General features: G+C 40.4%; 1 protein-coding gene across 4 annotated transcripts in view; it reads left to right on the forward strand.

The window, feature by feature from the left end:
- FUT8 (fucosyltransferase 8 (alpha (1,6) fucosyltransferase)) overlaps positions 1 to 21,674 on the forward strand; it is a 337,429-nt gene that overhangs the window by 39,614 nt on the left and 276,141 nt on the right. The gene's annotated exons all lie outside the window — the stretch shown is intronic.

Genomic DNA, 21,674 nt, shown 5'->3' on the forward strand with positions numbered 1-21,674 from the left:
AGATTGGCTTGAGCCCAGAAGTTTGAGACCAGCCTGAGCAACAGGGAGAGACCCCTGTCTCTTCAAAAAATACAAAAATTACCCAAGCATGGTGGTGCATGCCTGTGGTTCCAGCTGTTTGGGAAACTGAGGTGGGAAGATGGCATGAACCTGGGAGACAGAGGTTGCAATGAGCCAAGATTGCACCACTGCACTCCAGCCTGGGTGACAGAGTAAGACCCCTGTCTCAAAAAATAATAAATGAATAAATAAATACTGACATTCATTATTTTTATAGTCTTTTTCTGAAAGTCTGTTTTTCTTAAGTATAGCTACCCCTGCTTACTGGAGTAGGTTTGGTTGTTATTTGCATGAAATATCTTTTTCTTTTACTTTACTTACAGTCTATGTGGGTTCTTAAAGAGTAAATGATTCTCTTGTAGTCTAAAGTTGGCTCCTCATATACGTGGATAGATGGGTGCTGCATCCATATTTAACCCATTGCAGATTGAAAATATCCACAAATAAAAACTAATAGAGTATAACACCTATTACATAACATTGAGATTGCTTTCGGTATTTAAAGTAATGTGAGGATAATTATAAGTATTTGGGAGGATTTACATAGTTGCATGCAAGTGCAGCGCCATTTTATGTTAGAGATTTGAGTAGCCATAGATTTTGGTATCTGTGGGTAATCCTGGAACTAAACCCCTATGGATACCATGAGACAACTATTGTTGGGTCCTGTTCTTTTTAAATCTATTCAGCTACTCTGTGTCTTTTGATTGGAGAATTTAATACATTTACATTCATTGTAATTACTGATAGGTAAGAATGTACTACTGTTACTTTGTTAATTGTTTTCTGTTTGCTCTGTAGATCCTTTGTTTCTTCCTCTCCTGCTGTCTTCCTTTGTGATTAGATGCTTTCCTCTATGGTATGCTTTGATGCTTTACTTCTTGTCTTTTGTATATCTACTATAGGTTTTTGTTATTTGGTTACCATGAGGCTTACATGGAACACCTTGTATTCATAACTGGCTAGTTGAAGCTAATAACAACTTAACTTTGATCACATAAAAAAACCCTCTGCTTTTAATACCTCCATTTAATGTTTTTGATGTCACAGTTTACATCTTTTTATATTGTTTATCTCTTAACAATTCTTGTAGCTATTATAATAGTTTTGTCTTTTTTGTTTTTAATTCTTTTTTTTTTAGATGGAGTTTCTCTCTGTGGCCCAGGCTGCAGGGTGCAGTGGCGTGATCTCAGCTCGCTGCAACTTCCGCCTCCTAGGTTCAAGCAATTCTCCTGCCTCAGCTTCCCGAGTATCTGGGACTACAGGCGCGTGCCACCATGCCCGGCTAATTTTTTGTATTTTTAGTAGAGATGTTGTTTCACCCTGTTAGCCAGGAGGGTCTCGATCTCCTGACCTCAGGTGATCTGCCCGCCTCGGCCTGCCAAAGTGCTGGGATTACAGGAGTGAGCCACTGCACCCGGCTGTAGTTTTGTCTTTTAACCTCACACTAATGACATAAGTGATTTACCCGGCATCATTATAGTATTTGCATATTCTTATTTTGACGCTGTGCTTACTTTTACCAGTAATTTTTTACTTTCATGTGTTTTCGTGTTACTAATATTTTTCTTTCTTTTTGAACAACTCTTTTTAGCATTTCTTGTAAGACAAGTCTAGTGGTGATGAGACATACCACCACCAAAAGAACCTAACAGCAAAGAGCTTTTGTTTGTGAAATTCTCTTTATTTCTGGACAGCTTTGCCAGGTAAAGTATTCTTGGTTAGCAGTTTTTTACCCCCATTGGCCCTTTGAGTATATCATCCCACTGTCTCCTGACCTGTACATTTTTGCAGAGAAATCTGCTGCTAGCCATATTGAAGCTCGCTCATATGGAATTTGCTTCTTTTTTCTTGCTGCTCTCAGGAACCTGTTTGTCTTTGATTTTTGACAGTTTGAGTTCAATGTATTTTGTAGTTTTGGTTGGATTGAATTTGATTACAGAACTTTGACTTTCCTGTACCTGGATATTTACTTTTTTTCTTTAAAGAGACAGGGTCTCACTTTGTCACTCAGGCTGGAGTGCAGTGGTGCAATCATAGCTTACTGAAGCCTCCAACTCCTGTGTTCAAGCAGTTTTCCCACTTCCTCCTGAGTAGCTGGGACTACAGACACATGTCACCACACTTGGCGAATTTTTTTTTTTTTTTTTTTTTTTCCTGTAGAGATCGGGTCTTAGTATGTTGCTCTCACTTTGGCCTCCCAAAGTGCCGGGATTATGTACCACTATGTCCTGCCAATGTTTATATCTTTCCCCAGATTTGGAAAGTTTTCTACTTTTCTTTCCTTTCTGTTTCCCTTTCCTTTCTTTACCTTTCAGGCAGAGTTTTGCTATGTTGCCCAAGCTGGACTTGAACTCCTGTGCTCAAGCAATCCTCCAGCCTCAGCTTCTTGAGTAACTGGGACTGCAGGCACATACCATCACACCTGACTCTGCTATTGTTTCTTTAAATAAACTTTCTGCCCCTTTGTCTGTCTCTTCTCTTTCTTCAGCTCTTATAATCTGAAAATTTTCTCTATGCTATCCTATAAATCTTGTAACCTTTCTTTCTTTTTTTTTTTCATGTTTTTCCCTTTTTTCCCTTCTGGGTGTATATTTTCAAATAACCTGTTTGCAAGTTCATGGATTTTTTTCTTATATTTGGTCAGTTCTACTTTGAAGTTTGCTGAACTTTAAAGCAATTATTTTAAATGTGTTGTTGGGCAGTTTTTATATTTCCTTTCTGTTCTCTCTCTTCTCCTCTCCTCTTCTCTCCCCTTCCTTCCCTCCCTCCCTCCCTCCCTCCCTCCCTCCCTCCCTCCTTCCTTCCTTCCTTCCTTCCTTCCTTCCTTCCTTCCTTCCTTCCTTCCTTCCTTCCTTCCTTCCTTCCTTCCTTCCTTCCTTCCTTCCTTCCTTCCTTCCTTCCTTCCTTCCTTCCTTCCTCCTTCTTTTGACAGTGTCTGGTTCTGTTGCCTCAGCTGGAGCACGGTGGCATGCCCATGGCTCACTGCAGCCTTGACCTCCTGGGTTCAAGCAATCCTCCCACTTCAGCTTCCCAAGTAGCTGAGACTACAGGCATGTGCCACCACTCCTGGCTAATTTTTGTTATTTTTAGCACAGACGGGGTTTCACTGTGTTGCCCAGGCTGGTCTCAAACTCCTGAGCTCAAGCGATTGGCCTGCCTTGACTTCCCAAAGTGTTGGGATTACAGGTGTGAGGCCCTGTGCCTGGTCTATACTAGTATTTCTTTGGAGCCAGATACAGTAATATCTCAACATTATTATATTCTTTTGGTGGTGGTATGTCTCTGACATGGTTTGGCTCTGTGTCCCCACTCAAATTTAATTTTGAATTGTAATCCTCATGTGTCGAGGGAGGGACCTGGTGGAGGTGATTGGATCATGGGGGCGATTTCCCCCATGCTGTTCTCGTGATGGTGAGGGAGTTCTCATGAGATCTGATGGTTTGAAAGTGGCAGTTTTCCTTGAGCGCGCACTCTCTCTCTCTCTCCTTCTGCCTTATGAAGATGTGCCTTGCTTCCTCTTTGCCTTCTGCCATGATTGTTAAGTTCCCTGAAGCCTCCCCAGCCATGAGGAACTGTAAGACAATTAAACCTCCTTCCAATTACCCAGTCTCAAGTAGGATCTTTGTAGCAGTGTGAAAACGGACTAATACAGTCTCTTTGTTTTTTCATGTTTCTTATTGCCTTATATTTAATGGATCAGTCATGGAGCTGAGGCCTGAAGCACAAGTGTGAGTGAAGGGTCTGTGGCTCTGGGATCTGGAGCAGTAAAACACTGTTGCCTGGGTTGCAGGTACCCCTGCTCCTATGTTAGTAACACTGTGCGAGATGTAGATGCTTGTATGCTTGTAATTCAGCTGGGGAGCAAAGAACAGGAGTATAGGCTTGCTCAGAGTTAGTGGAGCTCTGGGCTGTGGCAGGGCTTAGTTCTTTATGGCAGCTGGGCTGGTGTGCAGAGCATGGGCACATGCAGTGAGAGCTTGGCTCTAGGGTTCCAGAGTGTGAACCACCTTGCTATGGCAATAGTATGAGTGTTAGAGATGTGGGTGGTCGCATTGCAGCCACAGAACCTGGGTCTGGATTGTGGATATTTATGAGGAAGCTGTGTTTCTGAGTTCGGGGCATGTGCAGGGGTTGGGAAAAGTGGTGGCTTCTTTTGTGAAGTGGCTCAACTTTGGCCCCTTCTTGGGTGAGGTGAGGTGTGTAACCAACCACCTCTTTCTCTTCCCAAGTGGAAATGGCTGTTGGTTCCTCAGTTGCAAGAGATGCTAGTGTCCTCTGCAGAGTATCCCGCTGAGAACCACAGTGGTTCCTGCCATGTGTCTTATACCAGTAGCCTCTACCTTTCTTCTTTGTTCCTAGCTATCTCATGGCATCTCAGATGTGTTGAACTTACCAGTGATCCTTTCTATGTCTCTGTTTTGTTGCTCCATTGTGTTTCTGTAGATTCTTTAATGGGCCGGTAAGTTCTCTCTGGGCTATTTGGTTTGGGTGGATAGTTCTCTCTCTCTTTTTTTTTAATGGAGAAATGAAGGCTGGTATGTCTTACTTTGCCATCTTGGTGACATCACCTCTGGAAAATTACTGTTATGTTATTTTAGGGATCTGAGATCAAATCATGGTTTAGGAAGTTATAGCACAAACTTAAGGTCATACTGCCTGCTAGACTTGACCAGTGTGTGCTTGTAAGACCATTATTAACTGGGTTGTAAACCCACTTCCCATAGGTGTTCTGTCCCTTATCTAAAAGAGTTTTAGTTTTTGGGTTTGAATTATCGTTTGGTTTTAAGTACGTATCTTATGGGACTCTGACTAAGCAAGGGCAAAGAAAGTGTATGTGGGCTTCTTTAGAAAGTACTTATTTTAAAGGATAAATTCCTCCTGTTCCTTCTTTCAAGAATTGACTGGTCTTCTGCTCTGAGACTCACCTAAGAACCATATTTTTTTTTTTTTTTTTTTTTTCATAGAGGCACATTTAGTAAAAATGCTCTGACCTTTGAGTATATTGAGGCACTAGAAGAATCATGGTTAAGATTTTTATTGTGGTCTTCCCAGGCCATGAACCCTGAATGTGGTCTTAGCATCTAAGGTAAGCATCTCTTACAATATTGAATTATAGCTAATTTTATGAATTAAATCTTTTTGTCTCACCTGAGATTTGCCCTGACAAAGACGTGATACAAGCATATTTTAGTCTTTTAAAAGAAACAACTTAAAATTATAAAAATTGAATGAATTGCTTAGCCTGAAAGGAAATAAATGAGAAATGGTATGAATGTCTTTTTAGTTGATGTGGTGGTATTGTTTTCAAAGTTTGTGGTAGTGTAGGGTAAAGAAGATAGAGAATTTATTAATTTGGATCATGAGTCATGAGAGATGAACATCATCACAAAAATAGAATATTGTCTATAATCTTAAGCTGTCATTCAGTAGAAACTGTTTTACCAACTCTTGGAATTTTAACCTTTTTTTCTTCTTTTGCATTTGAACATTTTGTGAATTAGCTTTGAGAAAAAGTGTTTTGCCAGTTTGGGAAAAGTAAAAATAAAGGACGTTATATGTTTCACCAACAGTAGAATTTTAATAGTATGTGTTAGATCGGGGTCCCTAATTCTGGTATCACAGTCCATGGCCTATTAGGAACTGAGCTGTACAGCAGGAAGTGAGCAGTGGGTGAACAAGCATAGCTTCATCTGTATTTACAGTCGCTCCCCATTGCTTGCATTACTGCCCGAGCTCTGCCTCCTGTTATCAATGATGGCATTAGATTCTCATAGGAGCATGAACCCTGTTGTGAAACACACATGCAAGGGATCCAGATTGTGCACTCTTTATGAGAATCTAAAAGTCTGATGATGTGTTACTGTCTCCTGTCATCCCCAGATGGGACCATCTAGTTGCAGGAAAATAAGCTCAGGGCTCCCACTGATTCTCCATTATGGTGAGTTGTAAAATTATTTCATTACATATTACAATGTAATAATAAAAAATAAAGTATACAATAAATGGAATGTGCTTGAATCATCTCAAAACCACCCCTCCTCCTGTCCCCCAGGTCTGTGGAAAAATTATCTTCTACAAATCTGGTCCCTAGTGCCAAAAATATTGGGGAATACTGTGTTTGATCGTTTAGTTTGAGGGCTGATTAAGAAGGGGGGAGAAATGAGTATCATCTTAGCTGTCTCTCCCCTCTCCCAAGATGAACTTTAGTTTTATTATTTCTGGCTTGGTGGGGTTAAAGTTCAGGGTATAATAAAAATTGAATGGCAAAGTTATGATTCACATATAATCCAGGATATTTTTAGTAGAATATGACTTACATATCTCTTATTTTATCATAGGCAACAACAACTTGAAATCAACTTAAAAACAGTATATGTGAGATTGAGTATCTGGGTCCTACAAAAGGAAAATTGGTTAGCAACTAGTAGTAACTTCAGCCTTAAGGACTTTACTTTGATATTCTGTTTGCAAATCAAAGAAGCTGTGGCATTCATTGGGATATATTCTACTTAAAAAGATTGTATAAATGGAATATATACTTGGTTATAAAATGATTTTTCAACGCTTTTAAGAACGACTATACTGGGCTCAGTAGCTCATGCCTATAATCCCATCACTTTGGGAGGCCAGGATGGGAGGATCACTTGAGGCCAGTAATTTGAGATTGCAGTGAACCATGACCACGCCACAGTATTCTAGCTAGGACAATAGAGTAAGATCCTGTCTCCACCAAAAATTAAAAACTTGGTGTGGTGACATGGGCCTGTAGTCCTAAGTCCTCTGGAGGCTGAGGTGGGAGGACCACTTGAGCCCAGGAGTTAGAAGTTGCAGTGAGCTGTGTTCGTGCCACTACACTCTCGCCTGGGTGACAGTGAGACTCTGTCTCAAGAAAACCTGAAAAACCAAAAAACTGAAATATATCTAAAGGATATTTTCTTACTGTATGTTATGTAGGCTTAAACTTTTTTCCTAATTATTTGAACTAACTTTGTTATTTCTTTCCTCAGTTTAACCTTTCTTCCTGAGGGTGCTTGTTTTATAATATAATTTATGTAAGATTGGCCAGTAACTTCATGGCGTAAAGAAAACCCAGAGCTGTGAATGAAAGATAGGAGATTTTTTTTTTTTTTTTTAAGATGTGGTCTTGCTTTGTTGCCCAGGCTGTAGCGCAGTGGATTTGGATCTTGGTCTTGGTTTTGACATTGAACTATGTGAGAGAAGTTACTTATCTCACTGATCCTCAGTTTTCTCAACTATAAAATAAGGACATTATTTTTCAGACCAGGATGAAATGAGGAAAGAAAAATGGAAAGAGTAGTAACTGTATACCCAGTTGTCTCTTCCCCCTCCTCCTCCTCCTTCCCTCCCCTCCCCTCCTCTGAAAGAAAAATGGAAAGAGTAGTAACTGTATACCCAGTTGTCTCTTCCCCCTCCTCCTCCTCCTTCCCTCCCCTCCCCTCCTCTGAAAGAAAAATGGAAAGAGTAGTAACTGTGTACCAAGTTCTCTTCTCTCCTCTCTTCTCTGTCTGCTCTCTCCTCTTCTCGATGGAGTTTTGTTCTTGTTGCCCAGGCTGGAGTGCAGTTCCGCAATCTCGGCTCACTACAACCTCCGACTCCGGGTTCAAGCGATTTTTCTGCCTCAGCTTCCCAAGTAGCTGGGATTACAGGCATGCACCACCACGCCTGACTTATTTTTTGTATTTAGTAGAGATGGGGTTTTACCATGTTGGTCAGGCTGGTCTCAAACTCTTGACCTCAAGTGATCCACCCGCCTTGGCCTCTCAAATGCTGGAATTACAGTCATGAGCCATGGCACCCAGCCACTTTATTGTCTTTATGTCTGTCTCTTTGTATGTATGTGTCACACTTTTTTTTGCTGAACTATTTGAAAAAAGTCGAAAATGTGATTCATCCCTAAATACTCCAGCATACATCACTTGAAAATAGGACATTCTTTTGTAACCAGGATATCATCATCACAGCTAAGAAAAGTAATAATTTCCTAATATCATTGAATAGTAATTCAGATTTCTTTAGTTATCCCTGAACATCTTTTTATATATATTTATTTATTTATATTTTTTGAGACAGAGTCTTGCTCTGTTGCCCAGGCTGAAGTGCAGTGGCATGATCTTGGCTCGCCACAACCTCTGCTTCCCAGGTTCAAGTGATTCTCCTACCTCAGCCTCCCGAGTAGCTGGGATTATAGGCATGTGCCAGCACGCCCGGCTAAGTTTTATATTTTTAGTAGAGACAGGATTTTGCAATGTCAGCCAGGCGGGTCTCAAACTCCTGACCTCAGGTGATCCATCTGTCTTGGCCTTTCAAAGTGTGGGGATTACAGACGTGAGCCACCCAGCCTCCCTGAACATCTTTTAAATGTGTATTTTTCAAACAGTATCTGATCAAGTCTCATACATTGCATTTGGTCGTTAAGGATCTTCAGTTTATTGTGCTCTGGAGAAGTCACCCTAATTTTTGTAACTCATGAGATTTATTTTCCGAAGAGACCAGGCTGATTGTTTCATATAATGTCACACATTCTTGACTTATTTTCTTGTGGTTTTTCTGTTTCTTATATACTTGTAGATGGAAGGTAGGCTTGCTTCATTTGCATTAAACAGTTTTGGGCAAGACACTTTGTAGATGATACTGTGGTATTACAAAGCACATAAAGTCATTTCTCCACTGGTGGGGATGTTAAGTTTGATAACTTGGTTACTATGGTGACCCACTAGATCTCTCCATTGTAAAGGAACATTTATCTCTGCAATTTAGCAAGTAAAATTATGGGAGGCTACTTTGACAATCTCCTAAAAGTCTGTTCCCTAACTATCCTTTACGTAATGTTTTGAACATTCATTGATGATACTTGCTTGAATTAATTAATTGGGAGTTACAAAATGATGATTTTAAAAATTGTAATATTTTTTTCAGTGTTTATTATTCTTCTATAATAAGTAGCTTTTCCTTGTCAATTGAGAGTATATTACAGCTCCTTCTAAAAAGCCAGGATAAATGCTTAATACAGTAGTCTCTTGTGCAGTTTTGCTTTCCATGGTTTTAGTTACCTGTGATCAGCTGAAGTCTGAAAATATGACATGGAAACTTTCAGAAATAAACCATTCATACATTTTAAATTTAAATTTCACTGTATTCTGAGTAGCATGATGAAATTTCGTGCCGCCCTGCCCAGGACTGAATTATCCCTTTGTCCGTTGTATGCATATTGTACAGTGTGTATATATAGAAAAAAACATGGTGGGCTGGGTGTGGTGGCTCATGCCTATAATCCCAGCACTTTGGGAGGCCGAGGCAAGTGGATCACCTGACATCAGGAGTGCGAGACCAGCCTGGCTAACATGGTGAAACCGCGTTTCTACTAAAAATACAAAAATTATTCAGGCGTGGTGGCGTACTCCTGTAATCCCAGCTACTCAGGAGCCTGAGGCAGGAGAATCGCTTGAACCCGGGTGGCAGAGGTTGCAGTGAGCCAAGATCACACCATTGCACTCCAGTCTGGGCAACAAGAGCGAAACTCCGTCTCAAAAAAACAAAACGAAACGAAACATGGTGTATAGAGTTTGGAAGTATCTGCAGTTTCGGGCATTCACTGGGGGTCTTGGACCCCTGTGAATAAGGGGGAACTACTATATTGCCAGATTTTATTATATTATAATATTATTAGCTGATATTTTGTTAAAGTATTTTTGTATGTTTGTTCATGGAAGATATTGGTCTGTAATTGTATTAGTCTTCCATAACAAAATACAACAGATTGGATGATATTAAACAACAGAAATTTATTTTCTTACAGTTCTGGATGCATTGCATTGTGTGTATATTCATAGGTAGTTTGTGTTATTTCTACTCTTGAACTTATTGAGATTTATGACCATATATATGGCCAATTTTTGTGAATTAGCCTGTGTCTACTTGAAATGGGGTTGTATTCTCTATCAGAATATAAAACTCAATATAATAAATACAATATAGTAAAATCTACCTTATTGATTGTGTTACTTAGGTCGTCTATTGCTTTACCTGCTATTATTCTGTTTCCATTAATTTCTCCATGCATCTACTATAGATTTTTGCTTTGCAAGGTTGTGACCATGCTCTTTGGTTAATAGATATTCATAACTGATTTTTCTTCCTCATTGTTAATTTGGCCTTCAGCATAAAGAAGTGTCCTCCTTTGTCTTGTTAGATGCTTTTTGGCCTGAATTTTACATTGTGAGGTATTAAGATCATAACCCGTATTTTCTTTTTGATTGTATTTTCCTGTTTTCTTTTTTTTTTTTGAGACGGATTGTTGTTGTGTCTCCCAGGCCTAAGTGCAATGTCGCGATCTTGGCTCACTACAACCTCCGCCTCCCAGGTTCAAGTGATTCTCCTGCCTCAGTCTTCCGAGTAGCTGGGGTTACAGGCACCCACCACCACACCCAGTTAATTTTTGTATTTTTGGTAGAGACAGGGTTTCACCGTGTTGGCCAGGATGGTCTCAAACTCCTGACCTCAAGTGATCTGCCCGCCTTGGCCTCCCAAAATGTCGCAATTACAGGCGTGAACCACCGTACCTGGCCATATTTGCCTGTTATACCTTTGTTCCTCTTTTTTCCTTTTTATATTTCTTAATTACTTTGTTTTAGGTGTATGCCCTTGTATATAGCGTACTATTGGTTTTACTTTCTGAGCCAATCTGAAAATCTTGTTTCAATAGAGGAGTTAAGCTCTTTGAATTTATTATTGACATTGATATGCTTAATCTTACTTCAGACAATTATTATATCTTCTGCATATATTCTATTTATGTATCTTTCATTATGTTGTATGTTCTCATCTTTTTTAAAAAAAGTTTTGCTTTTTGTTTTGGAATTTTTTTTTTTTTTTTTTTTGTGGGGAGACAGAGTCTTGCTCTGTTGCCCAGGCTGGAGTGCAGTGGTGCAATTTTGGCTCACTGCGGGGCTGAAATCTTGGCTCATTGCAGCCTTAACCTCACAGGCTCAAGCAATCCTCCCACCTCAGCCTTCCAAGTAGTTGGGACCACAGATATGTGCCACCATGACCGGCTAATTTTTAAATTTTTGTCGATATAGAGTCTTCCTGCGTGGCCCAGGCTGGTCTCAAACTCCTGGGCTCCAGCAGTCCTCCTGCCTTGGCCTCTCTAAAGTGCTGGGATTGCAGGTGTGAACACCACTGTACCTGGCTGGAAGTTATTTTTGGATGTTTAGTATATTTATTTGAATAAATTATGGAGTTTAATGAATAATAACATTGTTTTGTTAATTGTGACAAATGTACCAGGGCAGTGTGAGGTTTTAACAATAGGGGAATCTGGGTACATGGTGTATAGAAACTGTCTGTACCATTTGCAACTTTTCTGTTAATCTGAAACCATTTTTAAATTAAGAAAAATATTAAATATAAAGTGCTGTAGGTGTCCTGGACCGGTGTTAGAAAGTAAATTTTGCACTGAGCATGGTGGTTCTTGCCTGTAATCCCAGCACTTTGGGAGGCCAAGGTGGGTGGATCACTTGAGGTCAGGAGTTCAAGACCAGCCTGACCAACATGGTGAAATCTGGTCTTTACTAAAAATACCAAAAAATTAGCCAGGCTTGGTGGTGCATGCCTGTAATCCTAGCTACTTGGGAGGCTGAGGCAGAAGAGTCACTTGCTCCTGGGAGGCAGAGGTTGCAGAGAGCTGATGTCCCACACTGCACTACAGCCTGGGTGACAGTGAAGGAGACTCTGTCTCAAAAAAAAAAAAAAAAAAAAACCCAAAAGAAAGTAAATTTTGTTTGAGTTTGTTGGTGAATGGAAGCTGTATTTTTTAGTTTCCAGTAAATCAAGGTGCAGTGTAATCGTTGTACATTTTATGTTGAAGCGTTATAGGAAAATACCTTTATTTTATAATAATGAAGGAAAAGGACTTTTGGATTGGAAAGGAATGTTTTGACAAAGATTATATAAAATATTTTCTTCTAAAAATTCTTTTTCTTCAACCAGACAAGATACCATTTTTTCAATGCTAGGTAAGATACCACTTTTTCAAATGGTATCTTGTCTGATTGAATTATTAGAATGTTTTTGGCATGTTTAGTAGCAAGTGGTAAAGGTCGATTGAAATACAAGCTGAAAAATTCTAATGGCCCCTGGAAGGTGGCAGTGTAGGCTTCTCATCTCAGAATTTTAGATCTGGAGGAGACCTTTAAAATTTATTCCAGTTCCTTCATTATAGGAGAATATCTAGAAGTCTAGGGACATGATATGTTATTTCCGAGATCACATAGTAAATTACTGTTTAGAGCTGGGACTAGTACTAAGCCTCTTCCATTTCTGTTTCAGGATTAGTTTCTCAATGCCAGAATGTGTTCTTGAAAGGCACGATAGATAACCAGATCCTGGGCTCCTCATATCCTACCTAAATTAGTGCAACTAAGGCAGTGTGACATATTTATATTGGTGTTTTTATTATAAAGGCACAGAAACAGATATGATTTATTCAGTATCACAGGGATAGTGTTAGGTCATAAGACCCCTGACCTGTTGATTCTACCTCTTTATCTTACCCACTAAGAAATAGCTTAGAGATAGTAGCTAAAAAAATCCAATGGTTATGAACTATAGATTGAGAACTGGAAGTGCAGCTGGTACTAGAAACCATAAAAACACCAGATGATGTTTGTGGTGTGGTGAAGAGTGCTGGGATGATGTGGGTAGAGGGTGATGAAAGCTTTGGTCATGAGTTAAGTGGGTCTAGAACCTATAGAATGGGGGGTGGAATAAAGGAGGCAATGGAGCAACCATCAAACTCATACTTATCAGAAGGATCATTTGTTCTGTTCTCATTCCCTATAGCATATCACTACTTGCCAGCTAAGATTTAGAATAATCATAGACAATAATGAAATAAAATACATCTGATATCCGCACAATATTTCAAGCACAATATTCTCATAAATATTGTACTATTTGATCCTTGCAATATCCTTGTGAGATAGGTAGAAGGGATATTGGTGAGTAGAAAATACTAAATATAATATGTGTTAATGTAGTGTGCTAGAAACCACTAAGGGATATAAGGGTGAATAGATATAGGCTCTGTTCTCATGGTGTGCCCAATCTTTTGGGGATGGGGTGGGAAAAACAACCAGTTACAATGTATAGGAAGTTGAAAAGGATTTATAAATTCAAACTGTGTCCCATGGGAATTTAGAAAGAGTGATGGTATTGTAACAGAAATTTTGGTATTTTACCTTCTTATTTCAGACTAACTGAAAGGATGACTATAAAAGCATCTTGATTGTAATATATACTGATACAATTTTCCTTTATAATTTTCAGATTATTTTTTATTTTAGGTGATTTTACACAGCTATTTATATGAATAAATTTATGAATTAAGGATGACAGAAATCACTTAAATTGTTTTAGTGATTTTTGGCATATTAGCCTGGTTTGAGAAGGAGGAAGAAAACAAGGTAATTGATTTTGTAATGTCAAATAGAACTTACAAATTTAGGACAGATTTACCTAGACCATTATGAATAAATAAATAGACCCTTTTAATTGGTAAGAAACTAGACAAAATTTAACATAGTTGATTTCGTACTAGTTTATGTTGATGATGTAGACAACTTCACCAAAGGAGGGGGAGTAGTGAATAAATTAGTTATAACTTATTTTACTGTAAAGTAATGTTAATTGTCAGAATAATTATAGGAAACAGTTGCTTACCAATAAATATGAGTTTGACAGTCTTACAATGATGAATTCATTTTTGTTGAAATAGTGGACAAAACAGACTTTTTTGTTTTTTTCACTTATTCCTAGAATCCATTTTAGTCTCTAGTTTTTGTTAGTATTTATCACCTACCTTAACTATTTTTCTTTTTGCCAAAATAGAAAGAATGCAGCTTCTGTTGATATACTGGAGTCACTTAGAATATCAACACTACAGAGAAAGAAGGAAAGGAAGCAATATACCATTGTCAGTGTGCTTTTCTTCTCTGAGGCTTTCATCCTTCTTGTGTTTTCTCTCTTAACATTGGCCCATAGCTAGAAGACATTGAGGTCCTGCCTTACTGCTTTTTTACCTTAGCCGTGAGCAGCATACCCCATACTATGGTGAGCAGCCTCTTCCAGGCTGTTCCCACCCCTACCTTACCCTATTTCACTGTGGAAAGCTCACTTTCTTGGTTGAAGCATCTCCCTGTTTGAAGTCCAGCTTTGGGGAAACCTAGAATGACCTTAGGACAATCAGTGTTACGAGACTCAGTAGTGCCTGAGTCATACTTAGCTTTTTAAACATGTTTATAGCTTTCACTTTTTATGGGTAAATAGCCCTTTTATTATCAACACAGTACTTTCCTCTTTTTCTTAAAAGTGACCAATTTCACCACTGATGAAAGTTTGTTTTTGTCATCTGTTAAAAATGTTTTCCCATGACTTTGGTTTTCTTCTTCATTTCATATGTGATTTTATGTGTATTTGTATGCATGTGTGTGTGGTTTCCTTTTTTAGAATAAGATGTATTTCTTTAAAGATGAGACTCAATGGGCCATTTACTGTTTTTCTTCACCTAGGGTATGTTCAGTTTAGCTCACAGTCTTCTTTCTTCCTAACAGTGTGGGTAAAAATGACTGACTCTGTTCAGCATTACAGATTGAAAGTAAAATCTGTGATTCCTAGCCTCTTTTTTTGTACTTCTTTATTTTAAAATCTAACAGATCTTTCCTTCTCTATACTTTCTTTTTTCCATCATGGAGATAACATGTTTATTTAGTTCTATAGGTATTCTATTTCTCCTGAAGACTTCTACTTACTGTTTTGCTTCTCTTCCTTTATTATGTTCATGTACAATCTACAGCAAATCTTGTAATGTTCGAATGAATTCTAGTGCCACTAATGGTAAGCAAGTATAGCATTTCTTCTTAAGTGAATAATTTCTTCCATATATTTGACATGGATATGTTATTATGTGCTGCACTCTTGGTTGTATCTTTTCAGGTATATTTATTTTTTCTCAGAGAAATCTTTCAGTTTGTATCTTTTCTAAAATGGGATTTTTCTTACATTGGGTTTTTATTGCTGATTACTGGATATTGTTTATTCTTTGGATGCTGTTGATATTCAGCTATCATGAAAGTAAACTTTCTTGGTTGATCATTTTTTTCTATTACATAATGAAGCAGGATATTTCCCTGACTCCTTTGTGGGACTCGCAACAGGGGTGCCTCGTTTACCCAGCCCACCAGTTTTTGTTTTGTTTTGTTTTTGTTTTTTTTTTGAGACAAAGTCTCACTCTGTTGCCCAGACTGGAGTGCAGTGGCGCTCACTGCAAGCTCCGCCTCCTGGGTTCATGCCATTCTCCTGCCTCAGCCTCCCGAGTAGCTGGGACTACAGGGGCCTGCCACCACGCCCAGCTAATGTTTTGTATTTTTAGTAGAGACGGGATTTCACCATGTTAGTCAGAATGGTCTTGATGATCTGACTTCGTGATCCACCCACCTCGGCCTCCCGAAGTGCTGGGATTACAGGCGTGAGCCACTGTGCCGGGCCCCAGCCCACCACTCTTAACTCTTTGTGGAAGGGAGCGCGCAAGTGAACGGGTGTGGGAATTGGGGTGAATGAGTGCTGGAACCAGCCGGCCACTTTGGCGTCAGAGGGCTCAACCTCCACTCACTCGAACCCACTGCATTCTACCCCTTGCAGGAGGGAGTGTGCATATCAGTGGGTGCCAGAACCGGCCAGATGCTTTAGCCACAGCAGGAGTGAACTCTGTGCAGGCCCCACAGCAGTGTCCAGAAGTGAGTAACTGTGACTATTGAAGCCCCAGAGGGTGTGTTACAGTGCTCTTTTAGCTCTGCTGTCCGTGGACAGCTTAAGTGTTAACAGCTTAGTGGACCCTTTGCCTTTTTGTGTGAGGTGGCTGCCCTTTGCCAGTGAGGGCAAAGGGCCAGTGTGAAAGCCTTTTGTATCCACACTTTTGTGGCTCCTGAGCTCTTGTCTGGTGCCCAGGAAAAATGGGGTTGCATGAATGAATTGAAAGGTGGTAAATGCAGGGGATTTTATTGCAAATGAAAGTGGCTCTCAGCGGAAATGGAAGAAAGGGGACAGGGTGGGTAGGTAATCTTCCCCTGGGAAGTTCAACCACCTCCGGCCAGATTCTTCTGTGTAGTAATGCCATCAAGCTGTCCTTCTGAAGTCAAGCCGCCTCTCTCTGATGTCCAGCTGTGGTCTTGTCTACCAGCTGAGTCTGGAGCTTTCATAGGCACAGGATGGGATGGGGCAGGGCTGTGGGTGGTTTAGGAAAAGGCAACATTTGAGCCAGAAAACAGGGATATAAATTCTCACTTTAGGCCACGGTTTTAGACTTTTTGGCTTGAGGGTGAGGTTTTACTGGGGACCTGCCATTTTCTACCTAGAATTTCTCTGTCCCCCATTCCTGTCAATAATATGCATTTCTTAAATACTTTGTTTCCCCTGTGGTAATACTTTGTTTTCATATGAGTTCCTTCTGATTCTTAGATCCTATTTATGCTTCTTCGCTTTAGGATAACATATTGACATATAAGTGGTATTTATTGAATACATCTAATATTTAGGAAATTTCAGCATTTAGTGCTGTCACAAAGTTAATTTAGTTCATAGTCCCCCTTTAAAAATACAGTGTTTCCAGATAAGATGGACTAACAGGGATGGTCTTTGCACCTAAGACAACTAAAGAATGGTACAAAATAATGAAACAACAGTTCTCAAGACATTTGCCATCAAGCAGCAAAAGACATTGATCCCCAAGGAATGGGAAACAAATTAGGCGAGATCATGCAGTTGCTCTAGCTCCCACCTAGAGAGAGTTTGTAGGGGTGGAACAAAGCAGTGGAACCCAGAAGGAGCCTAGAGATTTCTCTGTATTGAAGAGGTGGAGCTAGCTGGGAGATTGGGGGGCCAAGGCAGCTAGAGTTCACAAGGTAGAGTACGAGAGAGGAGAAAGCTGCAAGAGACAGAACTTCACAGATCTGTAGAAATTCCTTTCAAGAATTCAGTTGACTAGTGATCAATATATGCCTGTAAGGAAACTACAGGAAGCTGCTGAAGAACTACCGAAAATGAATTGAAGGGAATAATACAATACTCAGCTCACACGTGGCTAGGAATAGGGCCTGAATCCATCAGACAAAAAAACTTCATAATTCAACAGGTGTGTCAGGTAGAGGACCTCCAACCTTCTACTTTTTATTTCTAGATGTTCAACTTGGGTCTTTTTTGTTCTGTGTCTTTACTTAATATACTTCACCTTTCTTCTGGCTTTTAGTACACATGGAACAGATATATAATAACTTTTAATGTCCTAGTCTCCTAATTCTACCAACCCTGTCATTTCTGGGTTGGTTTTGATTGATTGATTGATAGCTCTCCTTTTGGCTATATTTTCTTGCCTTAATTTTTTTAACCTGCTTGTTAATTAATTGATGCATATCAGGCATGTAAAATAAAACATTGTAAGTTGTACCTTGTTGGGTGCTGGACATTTTTATATTCCTATATTCTTTATTTTTATTTTTATTTTTTTATTAAGAGATGGGGTCTTGCTCTGTTGCCTGGGCAATAGTGTAGTGCAGTAGCATGATCATAGCCCATGGCAGTATTCAACTCTTGGGCTCAAGTGATCCTCCTATTGCAGCCTCCAGAGTAGCTGGGACTGCAGGTGCGTACCACCAGCCCCGGTGCCTGTAGATATTTTTTGAACTTTTTCCTGGTCTGTATTGAAGCTCTTTGAAAGTGTTTTTTTAACTTTTAGGTATTGCTTTTAATCTTTGTTAAGTGTAACCACTTAATTTTCCTGACTACTAGGCAAAACCTTTCTGAATAGTTTATGCTTCATGAATTATGAGACTTTTCCATTCTGGCTGTTGGTTACAGATGTTAAACTGAGGATCATATTGTCCATTCAAGACTTGTTTTTAAGCTCTGTTGGGATCATTACAGAGTAATCTTTATTCTAGGACAAATTTAGCCCTCCTGAGGTCTGTACCTATTGCCTAGAGTGTAAAGAGATGTCTCTACTGTGGCTGGATGGAACTCAGATGTCTCCGAGCTCAGTGTCAACCCAGAGTTGTTCATATTTTACCTCCTGGCAGATGTTTTTGTCTGACTTTATGGAATTTCACCCTAAGCATGTGTAGATTAGTATTTAGTTGACGACTCAAGTAGACCCCAATGTACGTATCTGTAGCTTTTTTCTGCTTAAGTTTCTCCTTTCTGGTATATTATTCTAGTAATTCTTGCCACCTCCACTGTTCCAAACTCCGTTCTTTTCAAGTTAGCAGAACTGCTGTATTCTGCTTTGAATTTCCCTGTTGGCAAGGGTATCTAGAACATGTCTCTAGGCAGAAAGCCAGTGTGGTCATAGGCCTTATGTATGTTTGTTTTCTTGTTTCAGGGAACACAGATCTATACTAATTGTTGTTCACTGTCTGGAAACGGTCATGTATTTTTGTGTGGTTTTGCAGTTGCTTACCATCTGAGGGTAAATCTGTTACCAGTTATTCCATAATGGCTGGAGGCATACATTTCATACTATTGGATTATTGTGGAGTTTGGCAAAGACTTTTGGGTGAAGTTACAGGAAAGAATTACAGTAAACCTTTGCTGATTTTAGACTTAATGACTATTTGGTAATTGTATGTTTATGGGCTTTGGGAGTAGTTGACTATGTTTTCTTCAAATAGATCTATGAGGTAATGTAAATAATAAAGCATTATTATTCTTGGTTTTTTGCACTCCAAGGTGGCTCATGTTTGCAATTCCAGCATTTTGGGAGGCTGAGGCAGGAGGATTACTTGAGCCCGGGAGTTTGATACCAGCCTGGGCAACATAGAAAGACCCAGTCTCTACAATAAAGTAAAACAAAATAAATTTTAAAATCTTTAAAAAAAGAAAATAGTTGTATTACCTTCGTGGTGGGAGGAGTTTAAGTTGGTGATATTGCTTTTATATTAGTTGTAATTGCCTAAAATTGTTTTCAGTAGACTTTGATGTCATTGGAGAAAAACTACTTCTCACAATTAATAATGTCAATCAGAGAAAAATCTCATGTTGTTGACGTAAGAGTAAAGCGACTAGCAGAAAGACACATTTCTATAGAATGTATTGTGTCTTTGTACTGTTCTTGGGTTTTTGTACTTGGTGACCTGCACATACTACACACTCAGTGAACATTTGATGTGTGAATCTTTATTAAGGCCATTTCACTTTTCAGTTAATCATATTGATTACTGTGTGCCAAACATGATACTGGATGAGGGAGAGGCAGCAACAAATGAAGTAGGAGAAGGGTCCCTGATCAAAAGACTGCATGAGATGGTGCATGTATAAGGTAGCAAAATATTCTAGCGAAGATTAATGGAGTATAGAATGATTATGTCAGCTGTTAGGCAGGGAGATATAGAGGGGATGGATTTTGAGAAAGCTGATGGATATGCATTGATTGATAAAGGAGAAAAAAATCCCTGTTTTTTAAAAAAAGGAATGGTGTATTGTGGGGCGACAGCTGAGAATAAACAGATTGTTCTATGGAAAGAAAGAAAATTAAATTGGCTTTAGTGGAAGTTTGTGTAGAAGATAGTAAGAAACTAGGTTACAGAGCTAATCGAGGTGTCATACAAAATCGAGGAGAAATACAAGATTTTGAGCTTTGGTCTGAAAAGAGGTATACTTCTGAATGCCTTTTATGTTAAAAGATAGACAAAGTTAAAGAATTTTATATTCACAAAGCAAGTTATATGAGTGCTAACTTATTTTAAGTTGAACTATGGAGCAAATTAAGCCACTGAGTGTTACTGAGTTTGGGTATAATTTGCAAAATGAAAACCCATTTTTTGTTGACATTTGGAAAGGGCTACTTACAGAATAAGTCAATGTACAAAATAAGTGAATTTGCATGTTATTGTTTCCGGAATTGGTGGGTTCTTGGTCTCACTGACTTCAAGAATGAAGCCGCGGATCCTCGCGGTGTTACAGTTCTTGAAGATGGCTTGTCCGAAGTTTGTTCCTCCAGACGTTCAGATGTGTCTGGACATTCTTGTGGTGGGTTCGTGGTCTCACTGTCAGGAGTGAAGCTGCAGACCTTCGTGGTGAGTGTTACAGCTCTTAAACGCAGCGCATCTGGAGTTGTTCATTCTTCCCAGTGGGTTTGTGGTCTCGTTGGCTTCAGGAGTGAAGCTGCAGACCTTCGTGGAGAGTGTTACAGCTCGTAAAGGCAGCGTAGACCCAAAGAGTGAGCAGCAGCAAGATTTATTGCAAAGAGAGAAAGAACAAAGCTTCTACAGTGCAGAAGGGGACCTCAGCGGGTTGCCACTGGCTGACTGGGGCATCCTGCTTTTATTCCCTTATCTGACCCCACCCACATCCCGCTGATTGATCCACTTTACAGAGAGCTGATTGGCCCATTTTACAGAGAGCTGATTGGTCCGTTTTGACAGAGTGCTGATTGGTGTGTTTACAATCCTTGAGCTAGACACAGAGTACTAGAGGGAAAAGTTCTCCAAGTCCCCACTAGGTTAGCTAGATACAGAGTTAGCTAGTTACAGGGTACCAGTTGGTGTGTTTACAAACCTTGAGCTAGACACAGAGTACTGATTGGTGTATTTACAAACCCTGAACTAGACACAGAGTGCTGGTTGGTGTGTGGTGTGTTTATGATCCCTTAGCTAGACATAAAAGTTCTCCAAGTCCCCACCAGATTAGCTAGATACAGAGTGCTGATTGGTGCACATACAATCCTCCAGCTAGATATAAAAGTTCTCCAAGTCCCCATCTGGCTCAGGAGCCCAGCTGGCTTCACCTAGTGGATCCTGCAGCGGGGCTGCAGGCGGAGTTGCCCGCCAGTCCTGAGCGGTGCCTGCATTCCTCAGTCCTTGGGCTGTCGATGGGACCGAGCGCCATGGAGCAGGGGACAGTGCCTGTCGGGGAGGCTCTGGCCACAGGTGGGGAGCTTAGACATGGTGGGCTGCAGGTCCCAAGCCCTGCCCCATGGGCAGGCAACTAGGGCCCGGGGAGAATTTGAGTGCAGCACCGGCGGGCCGGCACTGCTGGGGGACCTGGCGCAACCTCCACAGCTGGTGGCCCAGGTGCTAAGCCCCCCACTGCCCTGGGCTGGCGCTGCCAGCTGGCCGCTCCATGTGCCGGCCGGCTGAACCCATACCTGTGCCGGTGCCGGCTGTAACTTGCACTGGCCCGCGAGCGCCACACACAACCCCGGTTCCCTCCCGCGCCTCTCCCTCCACACCTCCCCGCAAGCAGAGGGGAGGAGGCTCTGGCCTCAGCCAACCCAGAGAGGGGCTCCCACTGTGCGGTGGCGGGCTGAAGGGTTCCTCAAGCGCCGCCAGAGTGGACACCAAGGCTGAGGAGGCTCTGAGAATGAGGGCTGCTAGCACATTGTCACGTCTCATTGTGATTGGCTATGTAAGGAAAAGTTAAAGGGATTTAAAAATATATATAATAGGCCACGTGCGGTGGCTCAAGCCTGTAATCCCAGCACTTTGGGAGGCCGAGACGGGCGGATCACGAGGTCAGGAGATCGAGACCATCCTGGCTAACATGGT

The sequence above is a fragment of the Mandrillus leucophaeus genome, unplaced genomic scaffold, assembly GCF_000951045.1.
Source record: "Mandrillus leucophaeus isolate KB7577 unplaced genomic scaffold, Mleu.le_1.0 Scaffold448, whole genome shotgun sequence".
Taxonomy (NCBI): Eukaryota; Metazoa; Chordata; class Mammalia; order Primates; family Cercopithecidae; genus Mandrillus; species Mandrillus leucophaeus.